Raw genomic sequence first — 20,214 nt, 5'->3', positions numbered from 1 at the left:
AGATGAATATTTCAGAAGAAGAATCATAAGTAGTTGGTTGTGTAAATCATCATGCGAGAGAATTTCTGATGTTAAAGAAAGAATGTACAGACGCCAATTGATGACCTAACGTTTTTTTCTTGGATCGTGAACCATATATGGTGATAGATAAATGTCCATAATGTGGGGTGAGCGAAAGAGACACACGTCAGTCACCCTACGTAGGGAAGGTTGTTAAGAGTTATCAACTTATCGTTTTTGTGCAAAGTGGGGCTAGTTCTAGTGGTAACTTTGCGATTTGACCTGTCGGAAAAAATCGAGCTCTTACTAAGTTCTTCGAATCTAGCTTACTCTCCTGTTCAAAAACAAAAAAGAATCTAGCTTACTCATTCTTCTATCCATTTGTTTCTAGCTAGCCCTGTTCTTTGTTTCGAAAACAAAACGACAATGTTAATTTCACCCTGCAACGAGAGCTACAAGTTCATATTGCTGATCGAATAACTGCATGTTTTCATTTGTTCGATCGATTTCTGTGATGACTCATTTCCTTTGGGGGACTTCATATGAATTTCAATATGTTTTTCTGTGAAAGGGGTGCCATTGATATGATACATGATTCGTTGACATGCATGGTACAAACTTTTGCAACAAGATAAGATGAGGTCTCTTGCTAAAATAATAATGCACTTGAGGAAAGACATGATGAACATTCTTGGGTGATCGAGCATGCAATTGCTTGTTAGGCCGGGGCCAAAATTTGTAGCAACTGGAAGTAGGATTTAGACACATGCTAATCATGATTCATGACTGTAGAACCAACTTGATGCCCTTACGAGATTTTCACAATCCTATCCCACAATTTTGATTTGTGTTACGTGAGTTAATCTTTGTCAAATCAGAAGGTAAATTAGAAATTTTATCTGCCTCAAAAAAAAGTAAATGAACTTTGGCAATGAGAAACCACCACATGTGATTGAGTTGGTATGAGTCTTGGTGTAAAACTTCCATACCTAAGTTCTAATCCCGCCGATGTTAATTGGAGTTAAATCTTAATTTATTCTTAGTGATTTTATGAGAGGAAATGTTTTGACATGACTTATCGACGTAGATTAGTCTTTAGACCCAAAAAATCTTTAGAGATACCGTCGTTGATATTTAAAAAAAAAAAATTTAACAATGAGAGAAATAATTAAGAAAAACAGAAAGAATAACACATGGCCACCAATATACCAACTAAATAAAGAAAAGGAAAAAACCTGGAACTCTTCCAAAGGATTCTGATGATAATTAAGCTGACATATATAAATGTCTTCTGGTTCATCAGTTCATGAGTCCAATTATGATATTCAGCGGGAAACAAAACTAGTCTCCTTCCCCCAATACAGTTCTCGCTCCCATTCAATGCATCAGAATCGTTCTGGGATATATATGAGTTATCAACCAATAATTAACAAAAACAAAACCCTAAAAAGAAACAAATTGAAAAACGATAAGAAACAAAGGAATCTCTCAATTTCCGGGCCAAAGGGTTATCTTACTCTGGATCCAATACCATGTCTCAATAGACTATGATATCTTCTCATCCCACGTTGTTCTATTGCCAATATGTTATTCATCCCATCATTTCTGTCCGTTGCTAATTTTTTTAACGATCTTGGCTTCAATGATTGATGTCAACCTTATATTCTTACACTACCAAAGTATTATGATCGATCGAGAGAAAACAGATTGGCCTGAATATATATTTTAAGTGCTTGAGCTCGATAAAACTAGCTACGTACGTACGTAATGAGTTAAGCACATGGAAGAAGAAACATAAGTTGGACAAGTTTGCATTAAGAAATATATGGAAGATATAAAGGAACAGACAAGGATATCTTCAGGCCCTGATCAATATCATGCTGTAAGGGAGATAAACGTGGCAAAAGTTGCACTACACGCATGGTACCCGTACGCCTGACAGATTTGTTGGCGGAAGTAATTTTATATCGTCATCGTAACTAATTTATTACATTATTGAGTATCATCCTGAAAAAACTAATGTAGTAGCGGATGCTCTTAGTCATAATCTTTCCATGTTTTTATCACATATAAGGACGGTTTAAGTTCCACTTCTTTATGAGTTATGAGCTATAGGGGTGGATCTATCGGTGGATAAAGTTGGTGCATTGGTAGCTAGTTTCCATGTGAGACCAGTTTTGATTGATAAAGTGCAGGAGGCACAGTATAATGACCCTTCCATAGTTCAGTTGATAGAAAGAACTTTGAGTGGAACCACCATTGATTTTTCAGTTAGAAGAGATGAAACCTTATTGTTCAAAAATAGACTTTGTGTCCTGAAAAGAAATGAAGAGTTAAAGAAGGAGATAATGGAGGAAGCTCATAGTTTCGCATATGCTGCACACCCGAGTAGCACAAAAATGTATCGGACTTTGAAGGATTATTATTGGTGGCCAAACATGAAGAGAGAAATTGAAGCTTTTGTGAATAGGTGTTTGATTTGTCAACAAGTGAAAATGAAAGGCAGAAATCTTCCGGGTTGCGTGAGCCGCTGACTACTCCAGTGTGGAAGTGGGACTACATCAGCATGGTTTTCAGTTTACCTCATACTCGTGATGGGCATGACAGTATTTGGGTGATTGTTGATAGACTCACCAAATCTGCACATTTCTTGCCGGTGGGAAAGAAGTATACATTGGATAAGTTAGCGAAACTTTATGTGAATGAGATTGTGAGACTCCATGGTGTACCTGAATCAATAGTGTCTGATCGGGATCCTAGATTTGCTTCTAAATTTTGGGGAGCTCTTCAGGCAGCTTTAGGCACCCGATTACACTTCAGCACTGCTTTTCATCCTCAAACTGATGGGCAATCGGAGAGGACTATTCAGACTTTGGAGGATATGTTGAGATCTTGTGCCATGCAGTTCAGAGGGAGTTAGGATAAGAACCTATCTTTGATGGAATTTTGATCGGTTATTTCTAAACCAATTTATTTTCCCTATTCACTACTAGATCATCGTTTATAGTATTGGTAAATAAGTGTCATTCCCGCAGAGGACTAAATGAATCCAACTACTCAAAAGATGTCACAAAAGTGACTTCTGACCCTAGCGAACAGCAGTCGAAAACCTAATTAATTAGTTGACTAACCTAAACAAGTCGGAAAAATACAAGAATTTACAAACTCGAACTAGACACACAGAAGGACTCACACACAAAAATTCAGATGAATCGAAGTTCGTTTACTATGTCAAATAAATACTGAAAGCCGGAGGACAAAATAGTGACGAAAACTGATTTTGGTTTTGGTTTTGGTTTTGGGAAACAATGGGATAAAACTAGCTAGGGAAGATGCAATCCACCCCGACAATCACACGCAAGACAATTTGTTCAGTTATAGTTCAATTAATCTGGATGAAGATGCTTAGGTTGGTTCGGTACGCTTGAAACACAACCTATTACCCTTTCTTACTTCGTACGCTAGGCAGGAAGTGCTCTGCACCTAAACTATTCTCAAGCAATGCAATCTAAAAGACGCTTATTAGATTAAACATGTAGAGATCCTTAAGTTCTAAAAGGATTTGAGACATCACAAGACATCGCAATAAACTTAGCGCCTTGCTAAACCTAGGATTTAGTTTACTTGCTAGCGAAAACTAACAATTGCTTCTCTAGATAGTTTGAGGAGTCCGATATTGACACTGGCATCAAACTATCAAAGCTATAGAACCCTAACATGTATACTAAGCGTGCACTCCAAGCATACAAGAAAAGAATTAAATGAAACCAAATCTCAATGCAATAATAAATGAAACCAAATCTCATCTTGGATTAAATGAAACTAAAACCAAAACTCAAATAATCTTGTTGTTCATGTCTAGGGCTTCAAGAAGCCCCTAACTAAGAGAAACTAAATAGACATTATAACAAAAACAGAAGAATGGGAGGAGGAGCGGAGAAGAATAAGAGGAAGCTGTCAAGAATGATAGCACAAGCTTTTATATTGCTTCTTTCAACCAATCCTTCTTGATTTAGGTTTCCTTGGACATTTTGATTGGTGTACATTTGTAGGACCAATGTAAGTGTGCCAACTCATTTAACTCTTCATAATCAGCTTCACATCGAGATAATAAGTTGGATAATGAAGTACAAACTCGTCCATGGGCCTCCCGGTGTGATTTGGGCCTCAAAACACAAATTCCCATCAAGAGTCAGATTCACGCGCAGATTGACCTTATGGTACTAAATTGGCCATAACTTCTTCTACGAAAATGATATTCATGAACCGTAAAATGCTTTGGAAAGCTGACATCCGTAACTTTCCGTTGATATAAGACTCATCATCTGGTTCTTCTCGAGCTGCCCTTAGTGCTCCGTCGTAGTTGGCTAACTTTCAAAGGCAGATTTCTGAATTTCGTCTTCCACTCCCTCTTTTCATTCTTTTCTTCTTATTTGCTTAGGAACACCTAGAAAACAAATAAACAAAGTAAATAACTAGAAAATACACCGAACAAACAAAGAAAGTACAGAGGATTTTGATACAAATTTGCATATAACAATAGCTATCATTTTGCATTGGTATGGCTCCCTTTGAGGCACTTTACAGGAAGCAGTGTCGTACACCTTTATGTTGGAATGAAGTAGGAGAAAAAGAGTTATGTGGTCTAGAGATAATTCATGATACAAATGAGAAGATTAAGGCCCCAGTTTGGTTGGGATTCCCAAGCTGCTTTTGGGGTCAAAAGTGATTCTGGGCGTAACCTTAAGTGTTTGGTAAAAACCCATAAAACTAATTTTAGAAGAATGGATTCTCTTAAAAGTGGATTTTGGAGAAGTAGGGTAGGAGATACTTTTGCTGGAATCGGTTGGAAAACACGGAGCTTCTCTTTAATGAATTTTTTGTAAATCCTATTCTATCCCCATTCGTTATGAAAAGAACCCTCACAAATAAACCCTATCTCTTTCTTCATCGTCTCACTCCAGTCCAGGCAGACCAGTGACGTCGTTCTCCAAAACTCTTCCGTCGCTAATTCAAGATTCAAGGAACCTTGTTGAGATCTTGGGAGAGCGATTTCGTCACTGCCTCACTCCAGTCCAGGCAAACCAGCGACGTCGTTCTCCAAAACTCTTTCGTCGCTAATTCAAGATTCAAGGAACCTTGTTGAGATCTTGGGAGAGCGATTTCGTCCCCAACCTAAAAGGTAAAACCTCTTATCGATTAAATCTTTTCCATAACTATTTGGTATGATTTTAGTTTTGATTATCATAATTTTAGGTTGTTGGGTTTGCTAGATTTTGGGAGTTGTTAATAGCCCTTGATTATCATAAAATTGTAATCGGGTTCATTACTGTTAGTAGATTTGGTGATTTGTGGTTATAACTGCAATTTGAACCTTGTAGGCTTAATTTGGAAACTAGTTTATTTGGAAACCTGTTTTACATGGAATATTATGGAACGTCTTCATTATCTTTGTATGCAATTGCACTTGGCATAGTATGTGATAAAATTGACATGTACTTGGCTATAGTTTTTCTTACCTTCATACCTTGTCTACCTATAGTTAATTTATCTAACATTTTCCTGATAGTAACATTTTGTAGCTGGGATACTGGATATTTCTTTCAGCTATAGATAAGTACACACACTCAGTCTAAAAACATGAAACCAGACCAAAAGAAAAAGGGCTTTGTGATAAAATGAGCTTGAGTTTGGTAGTGGAAGACTTCTGTACGTATTTTGTTTGGTTATGTTTTTGGTACATGAATTTATTTCGCTGTAATTGATACAAGATTTTGTGTCAATGCTCTATGAGCTAGTAGTTGTGGTTCTTAATAACAAAATCGTAAGCTTTGTAAGGAGGACATGGCTAATAGAACTTGACGTTTCTAATTAGGGCCTTATGCATGTTAGGCATAGTATGTGATTGTTCTTTTTCAAAAAAATACAAATAAATAATTGTTGAATGGCTTATGTTGTTAAAGGATAGAAATAAAGTTTGTGATATGCATTCAAAGTGAATTTGATATGTTTGAGTAATTGGTGGATCAGTTATCTTATCTATTCAACCTGTGAATGATTCTAGGTAAACATGTTTGTCTGTATCATTTGTTCTCTGAGCTCCTTCTTCTTTTAATTTTCTTTCCCGTCAGATGGGAAAAAAGAAAACTACAAGTACTGAAACTGAGGGAACTAGGAAAACAAAGGCCATATGGTCTGATGATATAGTAGCTATATTTTGTTATATAGCTCGTAAGGAAGTTGCAAAGGGAAACAGGCCAGGTACTCATTTTGATAAAAAGGTATGGGAAAATGTTGTCAAAGCCTTTAATGACTCAACCGGAAGAGATTATACTAAAGGCCAGTTGAAAAACAAATGGGAGTCACTTAAAAATGACTGGAAATTGTGGAGTTCTATTGGATGGGATCCTCTTAAGAAGACTGTCGATGCCTCTGCTGAATGGTGGAAAAGTAAAATTAAGGTGTGCTCTCAATTAATTTGCTGTTCCGATGTTCTCTTACAATTTAAGCATGAATGCCGAGCTTTCCTTATGAAAAACAAGTGAAGATAGTTGTTGCTACAATGGCTCTTCATAACTACATAAGAAAGTATGCTCACCAAGATCATGATTTTGATGAAAGTGATGATTTCCAAAGTGAAGAGATTAGTGAAGATATGGAGGACAATGAACTTGAAGAACATGGGATGGGAAGACAAGAAATGAAGGTGTTAAGAAACACCATTGCACAAAGTTTAATGAATGTATCTATTTAGCATTTAGTTCCAATTTGAAATGGCTTCACTATATTTTGTGTAATGCACTCTCACAGCACATCAGTCCCAAACTGGCCCTAAGATAGTCAGAGATAGACTTAAAGCAGCTCAAAGTAGGGAAAAGAGTTATGCAGATATCCGCAGGAAGGACCTTTAGTTTTAAGTGGGTGATTGGGTGTTCTTGAAACTATCCCCTTGGAAAGGTATAGTACGTTTTGGTAAACGGGGAAAACTTAGTCCAAGATATATTGGTCCTTATGAGATAATAGAGCGGGTTGGCTCACTTGCTTATCGGTTAGATTTGCCTCCAGAATTATCCAGGATACATAATGTTTTTCATGTGTCCATGCTTCGCAAGTACATTGCCGATCCCTCTCATGTAATGCAAGAGCAACCGATTAGTTTAAAGAAAGAATTAACCTATGAAGAGGAACCGGTTCAGATTCTTGACCGAAAGGAACATGTGCTTAGGAACAAGATAATTCCACTTGTCAAAGTGCTTTGGAGGAGTCATCAAGTAGAAGAAGCTACTTGGGAACCAGAGAAGCAATTGAGGCAAGAGTATCCCTACCTCTTTGATTAACAGGTATGTAAATTTCGAGGACGGAATTTTAATAGGGGGGAGGGGGAGAATTGTCACATCCCAACTCTTAATTTTTACCCTAATCACTTGCATGGTGTTAGCAGAAGTTTTTACATTCTTCGTTAATGATTTTATAGTTTCAAAGGACCCTAGAGATGTTTTTGTAAGATGATTAATTCGGAAAATTTTACGTTGGAGAAATTTTTGAAGGTGGTAAAAAGGGTAAACTTTAGTTAGTAAAAAAATGTAATTTTTTTATTAGGTTATATTTTTGGGGTTGTGTATTAAGGTTGTGGATCGGGAGAAACCGGTTTGGAAAAGCCCAAACCCTTTCTCTTCTCTCTCTCTTCTTCCCCGAGTCTCTCTTTCCCTGCCGGCAACTTCCGCCACCGACCGCCGTTGTCTAGTCAAACTGGGTTGCCGCACTGGTCCCATTCGAACCGCCGTCGTCTCCTCTCTTTTCTTAGGGTGGTGAGTGAACTTGCAACGCCGCCGTACGAGGGAAATCTCTCTTAGACAGCTCGACTATCCTCTCGTCGGAACTCCCTCCTTCGGCCGCTATAGCCAGCGATTCTTGTCCCATCTTGTAGCACTCATCTCGGGTAGTAAACCCTCAAAAGGACTTGGTCCAATTCGTTCTTGGTAAGGAGAAACAAATAGTTGAAATTCTAGGGTTTAATTTACTGTTTTGGTTCGATTACCCTACCTAGGCTTGGAATTGGTGTTTGTGTTAGTTAAGGAAGTTTTTGTACGTGTTGAGAGGAAGATTGTGTTAAATTTTGGTGAGCATTGGAGGTGGCCGGAGTTAGGTTGGCCATCGCCGCTGCCCGCGGAGCAGACGGCGACGCCGCCTCTTTTATGTAGTTTTTCAGGTTATTAAATTTGTTATGTTGAGAGGAGTCTAATGATATGAAGTTGGTAATTTTTGGAGGAGTTTTGGTTGGGTTTGGGATTTTCTAAAGATTGGTGAACTTGGCGGTTATTAAGGTAGGATCCGGCCGTTAGATTAGCATTGTTTAAACTTTAGAAAGCTGTTATAAGGCTGCCGATGCTTGTGGCGAAGTTTGGGCCTTATTGTATTAAGAAGGGAGAAGTTGGGAAAGGACGAGCGATGTATAAGGCTCATTTTTATTCTTGCATATTGTTATAAGTATTAAATTTTAGTTTGGGATTTAATTATATATTTTGAACAAGACGTGAGGATGCTCAAGGTGAGGAGACCTCGGAACAACGTCAGACTTAGACCTAAAGTTGTGAGTGAACTTTTGTTTTAAATAATATGCATGCATTGGGTTATTGTTGAACAATTGCTTTTTATTGGACCATGTGATGTCTTTTTAATTTGGCAATTTTTCTTTATTTTGGAGAGTTACCGAAAATGAGAATTTTTTGGTGGACATATATATATATAAGTATATTTATGAGAAGAGTATGTATATAAATGCTAGCTAACCATTACGGTGTAACGTGAGCATGAGACGCAAGCGTAGTAGCCCTATATGAGTGTTTTAATTCATATAAGGGGTATGGGCACATATATATACACATGTCTGTCCACCTTAATGGCGCAATGAATAACCGCCACCATTATGGTGTGACGTGAGCGTTAGACGCGAGCGTAGTAGCCATATATGAATTTCTTTAAATTCATAAAATTTATATAGGGAGTATGGACGTGTGTAAATACATAATTATTTTTAATAGAGCTTGAGATGCTAAATATTTTATAAAATTAAAGACTAGCGGGGCTAGTCACGTATTATCAGTATTTGTCAGTTTATGAGTTAAAAACTTTAACGCTTGTGGCATGCATCAGTTTTTCTATGAAATTAAATCAGGAAAGCATAAATTTATTTATTTGTACATTTCTTTTAAATTTATTTTTGTCCACTCACTCTAACGTTTTCGAATGTTTTCCCCATGGGCCCTTCATTTTAAATGCCCAGTCTGCAGAGTTCGGGTCGGTACTAGTAGGAGGCGAGGCATAGTTACCAACATCACCGCCACTTTTCACCAGTAGGTTACATGTTTAACCTACCAGTGTATTTTTTTGCTTCCTCTAGTTTTAGTAGCTCTGATTACCTTGGGGGTATTATATAATATTTGGTTGCATGTTAAGGCTCATGAATCTATTTTAGAAGTATTTAAAGGATGGTGTAAAATTTATCTTTTGGATGTTTAAGGATGGAGTTGGAAATGATTTAATGTTATTGTGGTGGATGTGTTTGTGGGGAGCGGATGGCTCCAGGAGTTAATGATGGATGGTTTGTCATAGAAGTGTTTATCTGGATTTTTTTTCAGGTTAGGGTTGTCTATTTTCAATGGAGGTTATGCCGAATTTTTGGTAAAATTTTCCTTGGAGGTGGACCCCACAGGATTTACTTCGGGTGAAATTCGGGGTGAAATTCGAGGTGGGTCTTGATAGCATAGTTATACATACATGTACTGATCTGACTGAGAGTGAGATTACACACACCTCACTTGTGATTTGTGGCCATCTAATGCAGATCAAAAGCAAGCTGAGTTGAGAGCAACCTCAGGAAGGGAGCACATGTTGTACATGCGAAGTTCTTCAGTTTTCCTTCCCGGTCATACTCGATTTGATGTTCGATGACATGGATAACTTGGATGTGCGTCGACAAGGAAGTCACATGACACTCGGTTCGGCACTTTGGACGCTTGACCAAACCTCAGCTCACGGAGTATTTAAATCAATGTTAAAATAAAAGACGCCTCAAACATGAGCAATGACTAAATAAGTTTGGTTCAAAACAGTGGATCTACATGCGAATAACTTCAAACAGATGTGAACATTAAATTTTCGAATCGAATCAATGACCGACAACGAATCAATTCAAGCAACTTTCATAGGCGAAAATCAACTAAATAGAATTAGAAAATTGAACCAGAAGAAAAAAGCAACTAAGTCAACATTTAAATTCAACCGGAGTTGACCTTTTCATTGCTCTGTTTCATCGGTGCGTCACTCTTCTTCTTCGTCATTTCGATGATCTCAAAAGCTTAGACTGAAAGAGAGAGAGAGAGAGAGAGAGAGAGCATAGAGAGTTAAGAGGGAGAGAGAGAGAGAGAGAGAGAGAGAGAGAGAGAGAGAGAGAGAGAGAGAGAGAGTGTGTGTGTGTGTAGTAGTAGTAGTAGTAGTAGTAGTAGTAGTGTAGTAGTACGTACGTAGTAGTAGTAGTAGTAGTAGTAGTAGTAGTAGTAGTAGTAGTAGTAGTAGTAGTTAGTAGTAGTACGTAGTAGTTAGTAGTAGTTAGTAGTAGTAGTAGTAGTAGTAGTAGTAGTAGTAGTAGTAGTAGTAGTAGTAGTAGTAGTTAGTTAGTTAGTAGTAGTAGTTAAGTAGGGTAAGTTAGGGAGTTAGTTTTGGAAGGGTTTTTTAGTAGGGTAAGTACGTAAGTACGGGTAAGTTAAGTTTAGGGTAAAAGTTTTTAGGGTAGTAGTAAGTAAGTCGGTAAGTAAGGGTTAAGTAAGTTAAGGGAGTTTTCGTAAAGTAGTAACGTTAGGTAGTAAAGTAAAGTTTTACGGTAAAGGGTAGTTTGTTAGGTAAAGTTTTAGGTAATTAGTTAGTTAGGGTAATTTAGGTAATTGGNGAAGTGTTAGTAAGGTGAATTGAGTGTNAGTNTGNGTATTGATTGTAAGAGTAAGTAGGTGTGTAGTGNGTAGTGNGTGANGGGGGGGGGGGGGGTTGGGTTTTTATAACCTCGGTGAGATTCCGGTGTGTGAAACAGGATTGCTTGGCGTCCAAAATCAAGTTTTAATCTTGTTCGGCCATGTGGCAAAGAGATCGTCAATTTTTGTTTTGTTTTTTATAATACCCCGGAAATTCGATATTAGTTTCTAATATTTTTTTGAGAATTTTCGAGTTAGAAGTTAGCGTGTTTTTGAGATTCGAAGGAAGAGCGAAAGTGTTCGAACGCATAAATTACCCGAAATGGTTCTATTTTCTTTAAGGGTCATAGAGTTGACTTTTTATTCATTGGGTTTCTTGAGAAACTTCCTTCACGAAAGTTGTAGAACATGACGATACGAGTTCGTGGACACATGACACGCATAAAACGGATGTCGTATAGAAAACTTACGGTCAGAGAAAGTTAGTTTCCGTTTTAGAAAGAGTATAAATAGAAAAAATGTGTGGGTTGTTTTTAGAAACCCTAATTTTTAGAAAAACCCCAACTCCTTCTCTATCCTTCCTTCCGAGTCGCCCGCAGACCCTCACTATCGCCAGCACAAAACTCAGTCGTTTAGCCACTGGTCCAGTTCGACTCGCTCGGTCACTCTCCTCCATCTATGGCAGCTCACACGGTGGCTTGGGTCGGTGCGAAGGGCTGCACCAGAGAAGCTTCATGTGGTTCGTTGGAGAAGAAGTCCACCATCCGGCCGCCGGTCTCGTTCGGTTCGCACAGGCCTCCTCTCCATTCCTAGGGCAGCGCCGCTCGTCATCTCGCCGCCTAGACACCGCTGCTAGGCGAAGGAGCTGTGGCGGTCTCGCTGGAAATTTGTTGTTTTCGACGACGTTTTTGGCCAAAGTTTGGTAAGTCTTGCTCTCCTCCTTCTAGAGATGTTTATGCCTCTTTTGTGATCTGAAGTTTGAAGTTTGGGGCGCTAGATTGCAGATTGGGGGGTGGAGCTTGTGGTGGTTGTTTGGGGTAGTTCAAGGATGAATCGAGCTTAGCCTTAGGTATAAAAAGTGTTTCTTTTGCTGTGATCTACAAGTTTGCTGTTGGGAGTTTGTTCAGATTCTGAAGTTTTAGGGTGGCTTGTGGGGCCCACTCGCCGCTGCCTGTGGTGGCGCGTGGCAGTGCGTCTGGCAGGGTGTGTAGGTTCAGTTGCAAGGGTTAGCCAGTTCATGTTGTTATGTGCATGTTGATATATTATAGAATTGAAATTTCTTTAGTCCTTGTGGTTTGTAGTCGACATCTGTTTAGTTCTTATGGTTTTATTTTAATCTGAATAGTCCTTAAAATCATAATTTTTCATCCAAATAGTCTTTATGGTTTTATTTTAATCTGAATAGTCCTTAAAGTCATGATTTTTCATCCAAATAGTCATTCCGATTCATTTTCTCAGTTAAAGGCCATAAAGACTATTTGGATAAAAAATCATGACTTTAAGGACTATTTAGATTAAAATAAAACCATAAGGACTATTTGGATGAAAAATTGTCACTTTAAAGACTATTGAGATTAAAATAAAACCATAAGGACTAAACAAATGTCGACTTCAAACCACAAGAACTATACAATATTTTTTCATATATTATAAGACTAGGTTGAGATCATGTAATGCTTTGTTGGAGCTACTTCGATGTGGTGTGAGGTTGTTGAGTTTGTGATTTCGAATGTAGGAGCCGTTTTTGGGAGTTGCAAGAGGTATTGTTTTGGGTGATCAATGACCTTGGGAGGTCTTGAAGGAAAGTTGCCCTCCTTTTTGGCAAACCTTTGGATTAAGTTTTGGGTTAAGAGAGCAAATGTTACTTTTTAGTTTGATTGGTTATTAAAGTTAATAACTGTGTTAATTAGGTAACTTGTGGAGTTGGTGTTGAGCTTGGCCTATGTGTTTTTGTGAAGATGCAGGGGGATTGTTAGGTGAGTAAATCTCACTTGGTTCATAATGGAACCTTAATTGCTTCATAGTTCATTTGTCGTAAAATTATGAGATTGCTTTCTTGGAAACAAAGTTTTTGTTTAAATCACATGAACTTGATCAACTTCGGTTCATGGGTAAGTAAAATGGGTTTTCAGATAAAAATGATTTTAAGAAATTTACGAATATGAACTATAATTTGTAATGGTGGGGCGTATGACTATTAAGGTGGATATTTATGCCTTGTTGAAATATATGCTTTGTAATAAGATATTATGAATAAGGTGTTGCTTGTGTTGGTTCTAGTGATGTTGGTACATTACACTTCATGTGAATAGGTAATAACATGTTATGTTGAGATATGTCATTTTGGAAGAGTAATTGTTGTGATGTCTAAGTTGAGCTAATTGTGTACATTAGTTGTGGTTGTGTGCCTTTGTGGTGATTGTGAGCATTAGTTCTGGTTGTGTGCCTTAGTGGTGTTTGTGAGCATTAGATTAGGAGCCTTTGTGGTGGTGTCAGTGAACCGGGAACCAAGCCTTGGTCGGGTGATTGGTTACGGTCAGTTTAGAGCTCTAGTCTGTCTGTCGGTACTTCATGGGAGATGACTAAGTGTTGACGAACCTATGAGTACGTGTTTGTCCAGTTAATTATAGGGGATAACTAAGTGTTGAAGAACTCATAAGTAAGGTTGGAAAAATGATTGTGTGATGTTCTTACGTGTTGTCATTTAAATTTTTTATTTTGAGTATCTCCTGAACTATGCTTATCCGCAAGAGACTCTTTAATCTTGATTGTGTGATTTTAACGGAATTCCTGAATTACACTTTTTGCAGGATTCGTTTATGATTTGATTGATCTTGAATTGTGGTGTTTGTTACTTCCTTTCTTTTGAATTCTTTTGCTTTTAGGTGCTTTCTTGAACTAAGTTTTAATGCATAAATTACCGTTTTTACCTTATGTGATTTTACGATGAGTTCTTTAATTTAGATTTACTCATACGAGCTTTTAAAGTTTACCAGGTTCATTGTTTACAATCCGGTGCACCAATCCATGGTGTAGAGGTTGATTTGCAGGTCAGGATTAGCAGAGTTGAGGCTGCGGCAGTTAGGCATTGATCTTGTTATTTACTTTCTAGATTGTTGTGAGTAATGAGTGAGGTTTTACATTGTTCAAATTATATTCACAAGTTGTGAAACTATAATGATGTAATGTTTGATTTGTTTTGAGTTATCGCACTCTCGAAATTGATTTTTGTAGTCAAAATTCGGGGTGTGACATTTTTTTTCATTCGTTGGCTCTTTTCTTCCAAACAACAAGTCGCCGTCTTCTTCTTCATCACAAACCTAGTTCACTCTAGAGCCAGAAAAGAGGTGAAAGTAGAGAGGAGAGAGACAGAGAAAATACTGTTGTATCTCCTTTTTTGGAGTGACCGATATATCTAGAGGGGTAAATATCTTATCTTTTACCAATTCCATCAAATATCTCCGATTGCATCAAATTTCTCTGATCTGGTCAAATATCTTCCAATATTTAGGAAATCTACAATAAATGTTTGATATATTAAAGAAATATATGTAAAAAATTTGGGCGTAAACAAGAATCACCATCAACAATATTCAAAAAGAGATATAAGGGGAACAATTGACAGCTCCGAAGAGATATACAACTATCATATTCAACAGTACAATTCATAGGGTTGTATGTTTTGGTTTGAATACTATACTTTTGTGGACCACTGTATGTCTTTTTAACCACTTGGAACCTCTTTCTAGATGAAGATGAAGTTGATATTTGTACAATATATAAGTAAATCTAATAAATTAAATATTTTAGAAAAAAATTCTTCCCAAATTTCTGATATTTTTTTCCTAATATCTCCAATATATCCCCGATATATCCAATATCTCTATTTTTCAAAATACCGATAGATATGTCGATACAAATATTTTAATCTTTGGTTGTATATGTGGTCTAAGTAGGTCAGATCATGGCATGGATTGGACAAAGTTGCCTTAGGATTTATTAGAGACAGTTTGTAGTCACATTTTGTGTGATAAATAATGGTTCATTAGTGATCAAATAACTTTTTATAAAATTTTTGCAAAACAAAAACACTTTTTATTATATTTTGTAGACGAAAGAGGGAATTTTTTTTATAATACTCGACAAGTTAAGAAAAAAAAGTTCATCTAAGAGTTAACAAGTTGAGATTGTTTGATCAAAATTTTTCTTCCAAGTTTCCAAATCATTGACTCTTCAGGTTGGGCAAAGTTGTTGGTAGACTTTGCATTTTAGTCTTACTTCTATGTCATGGAAGTCTGTGGCAAAAAAATTTATAAGAAAACACTCTAAAATAACAAGTTATCCACTCTTATTGACTTACACATGCAAAGAAGAGGCATGGTATTTATGCGGCATGAGCAACGACAAGGTTCTGGAGTGCAATTAAAATTGCCACAAAAGAGATTTTGCTGGTTTTCAAAATGATGATTGATATATAACTGTGGATGAGAATTTTGTAGTAACCCTCATAAATTTCTTCTTCTTTTGCTTGTGAAGAAGTAAATTCGACTTACCCACGCTTGTCCTATATAAGAATCTCTCAAGTAATAAATAATAAGAATGAAAAATTTTATTTTATTAATTTGAGAGCAAATTACTTTAAGATATGATGTCCCATAATGACTCAATAAGGAACCAAGATCATTCGGGAACAATAATTGTCATTAATTTTCTGAATTAAGGTAAAATTGCTGAAACAAAGGAAGTACTCTAAAGTACATTCTAAGTGTGATAACTATATCCCAAATGAGCTTGCCATGTTAAGTGAGTTATATGGGAATGGGTTACGATCAATATGGTTAAGGAGAAATCGGCAACACATGATGAAATTCAGTAAGTGAGTTATTAATCGATCACTTATCGAACTTTAGGATCGGTCACTCCGTGTGGTAACCGACACCAGTGGTTTATGGTATTGAGTCCGACGGTGGTCTCTGTTCCCCCTCGCTCTTAGGTCCAAAACATACAATGCCTATACTCGATTTTTATTTAAATTTAGTAACCACATTTTTATGCATTGAAATCTATCGAGGTATCGACTACATATGACATCCCCAAATACTTTGCAGACAACCTATGTTGCACGGACACTCCACACCCCTGGAGTGTCGGACACTCTGACACGCCGACACGGCGCCCGATACGGCAAAATATGTGTTCGACACGCCACATGGCGTGTCCGAAAAAGTTGACTTTTCTGACACGTCTCGGACACATTGCCCGGCCCCGACAAGGCCTTGCGATACACCACGTCAGGGCACACCCCACCACCGCCAGTCCGCCACTCCCGCCGCCGAACACAGCAGCTACACACACTGCCCAAAATCCCAAATTCCTCAAAACTCCACCAACAACGAATTCAAGCCTCTACAATCTCTCAAACCAATTCAATATACTCAAAAGGCCAGAAACGGATCAAAACACCTCCACCACCACCGGAAAATTTAGAAACTTCTCCTCTTCGATTCTCCCTCACCTGAACTTATCTCGACAAGCTGAAGTCATAGGGATGTGGAGGATGAGGAGACGAAGCTATCCACACCGGTGAGAGGTGTCAACGCTGCCGGAATCGGAAACTCGCCGGCGAACCCAAAAAAGTTTCCCTTCTTCAAATCTCTCTCTCCTCAACTTCCCATGGAAATCCAATACCAAAGCGATGTCGGGGAGGACGAGACGAAGCTACCAATATCGGTCATGCTCGCCGCCGTGGCCGGAATCACGAACTCGACCGAAAACCCAATCGCCTTCTCTCCTCCTTTTCTCTCTCACCAGAGCTCTAATCTTCAAACTGGAATCACAGGGAGGTCGGGGATGATGAGACGGACCCGTGGCCACCGGCTGGATGCCGAGAGACCGCAGGATGAGGAGGAGCAGTCAGTGTCGTCGTAGAGCAGTCGAGACCGAGGTCGGTTTGGGCTTAAGCTGATCCACTCCTACCTCTATATATCTCAAATCCAACGGCCCAGATCCAACCACCAATATTTCTATTTTTAATTAAAATTTTGGATAATACCAACTTCCAAAATTCATGAAAAATAGCTCCGATGCTCCGAAAAATCCAACGAACTAGTAACAACGTCTAGTTTAATCCTATGAGCTCAAAAGACAAAATTTGACAAACCAAAAATTTGAATAATTTTTGAAAGCCACAAAGAATTGAAAGAATAATTGAAATCGAAATAAAATAACTCGAAAATTAATTTTCTTTTTTAAAAATAGAAAACTGAAATTTCGGGATATTACAGATTATGGATATGATAATTATATTAGTTCATCTTCTTATCTATTAGGTGCTACTGTACTAGAGATTGCCCTGTTTAAAAACAAGTTACTGCTCAAGTTTGTTTTTTTTAATGTAATGTTTTAGGTGCTAGAGGTCTGCTGTTTTTAATGTTATTAGTTATGCACTTGCCTTATTTCTTATGGTTATGAAATAGATTTAATTTAGAACTTTATTTGGTAATGTAATGAACTTATTTCATATTTTAGTATATTTTTTATTTATTAAAAATACATAAATATATAATTTTGTTTGCCGTATCGAAAACTCAGTTTTTAAGTTTTGCCGTGTCTGTGTCCATGTCCGTGCAACTTAGCAGACAACATATCATATAAATAAACATATACACACACAAAGAAAGCCACTGAGAAAAATACTAAAAAGAGTGGCTCGAGAGAAAGCACCAAACGACCTCCTTCCCTGTTCGGCGACGAGCTCCTTCGCCGTCGTTGGACATGCCAGTGTCTAGAGAGAGCAGGATCCCTCGATCGACATCAAGATCGAGGAGAATTCGACTGTGGTTGGCGAGGCGAGGAACAAGGGATAACAGCGGTCGCGCTTTGGGTCTTGCATCGCTGGCCTCGTCGGGGACCTAAATTGGTGGCGCGAGCAGAAATCTAGAGGTCAATAAATGGTGGCGTGGTTGTGGTTGTGTGATCTGGGTCAGATTGGACGAATCCGATCAAAGTTAGGTCATTTGGATCTAATTTGAGGAAGAATCCTCTAAGCAGGGATGGGGCAAATCCATGGTGTTTTAGAGATGACAGATTTCCACTGGAGGTGGTCCGGTGTTTCTCGCGCGGTGGCTCTTGTGATGATTCGACAGTGGTGGCCGGTGGTGGCTTGGATCCAACAAGGTAGCCGTGTTTACCCTTGGGCTCTTTGGCTGAGTTTGGGCCCTCTTTTTAGGCTCGGCCTAAGCTCTGGAAATTAGCCAAACTAAGGCCACAATTGTTTTTTTTTTTTTTTTTTAACTTCTATTTTACTATTTTTTAATAATTTACTGTTTTCAACCAATGTCCAACTCCAACGCTATCGCACAGTGGAATGAAAATCTGCAGCAAATTTAACTGCGGTTGTTTATATTGCAACGATAAACCATGTGAAAAAGAGAAACTATGTTGTGTACTTGTGTACCATAGCTTCTATTTCAAGCATTGGAATTTAGAGAAAAGCCTCTATGTTACCTAGTCGCAGTGCTTAAACCTCGGAGCTAAACGGTTAAGTCTACAGAAGCTTCTTGTATGGTTATCTTATCCTTCATAACTAGTAGACATATTGCTTGCGCCTATTTTTTCCCCGTTTTTGAACCTAAAGCTAGTATACATGAGATTTAGGAACCCATATAAAGTTTTTGTTAAGTTGATCTTCCAGTGGTTAGGCTCCCATTAGGAGTGCTTAAGCATAATTAGGATTAAGCGTTTTTATCGGGGCCCAAACGTTATCGGAAGTTTGTGATTTTTCAACCTTAATCATATTTCACTATCCCGATCACATCCTATTACACAATATTTTCGAAAATTTTGCTTCCACTTTATAGTTGGTTCATAATTATGTACACTTACATATAACCCATGAAAAAAGTTATACCACATTAATAGGCACGTTGTGGTTCCATTTGACTAAAATTCACAATGTGAGAGCCCGTGGAAATTAACCGAATTTTAGTCGAGTTACGTGGTGAAGGGTCAGCGCTCAATCAAAGCTGACCATGAGCTGAAGACCAGTTCTCGACCTGAGTCTCCGTCAACCCGACCCGTACACTCCGGCCGATTCTGGCCACCTGACGACGTCCGAACAGCCTAGATCGAATCCTGTCTTCTTTGGCTACCCCTCCTATGCTTTTCAAATCGCCCAAGCATTAAGGTTTGATAGGAAGCCTAATTCGACCTTTACTTCCCCGGTGACACTTCCCTTTTCTCTGCATGTGGTGAGTTTTGTAATCCTCTCAACGAGTTCTACAACTAGTGTATTCAGTTTTATCGATCGATGAAGTATCTAAATTTGTGGGTTTTGGCATCTTCGTCTCCGACGAGGATTCAGTTTTCCGATGGCAGTTTCTTCTTCTTATTCTTCGAGTACGTACAGAGACAAGTCGGATCCCGCTGGTCAGCCGGTGCCACCCTTCGAGATGGTTGGAGACGGTGAAACTGTCGGGTCACCCACTTTTTCAGTCCTCGATGGAGGCAGTTTACATGTTCTTTATTCCAGAAAAATTCTTGTTGGATGATGTGTAAATATAATATGCAATCTTAGCCGTTCATAACAATTTATATGTGTGACAACCATATTTCTATATTATATTTTTTAATCTTGACCATTCACATATGTATGTGTAGATACACGCCGTATAACAAAGGTACTCTGCTCTATTCCTAGATAAACTGTATGTGACATGGTCGGCCTTGAGGCAAGACCAGCAAGACTTGTGCCTAGGGCCTCCCACGATCATAGGGGCCTCCAAGTTTAAAACTTTCATGCATAATTTGTATTCAAATTATTATTTTAACTAATTTCTACTATAAATAAATAAATATACTTTAATTATCAGATTTTATCTGTATTTGCATATACTTCTTTCCTTTTTGTGAGTTCAATTTGATACCTAATTAACTTGTAAAACAAAAAAATAATTAACTTTCTTCCATTATGAATGTTTAACTCTTGAATGTTAATTAAAGAAAAGACTTAGGTGCCTTGGGGTATTAATACCTTGCAAGGTGTCATTATTATATTGGTCTACGTAAGTCCACGTAGGATAGCTGCTTTAAAAAGTGGAAGAGGGCAGTTAGTCATGTTTACCATACAAAGTTAACGTCCTCAAACGACCGTTCTTCTCGATCGAACGGAACCCACAGACGGGCGTTCTTCTCTGTCTTCTCGATCAGAACGGAACCCTAGACGAATGTCTCTCTCTCTCTTTCGATCATT

The sequence above is a fragment of the Fragaria vesca genome, linkage group LG4, assembly GCF_000184155.1.
Source record: "Fragaria vesca subsp. vesca linkage group LG4, FraVesHawaii_1.0, whole genome shotgun sequence".
NCBI lineage: Eukaryota > Viridiplantae > Streptophyta > Magnoliopsida > Rosales > Rosaceae > Fragaria > Fragaria vesca.
The sequence above is the reverse complement of the archived record's forward strand: the minus strand, read 5'-3'. Positions refer to the sequence as shown.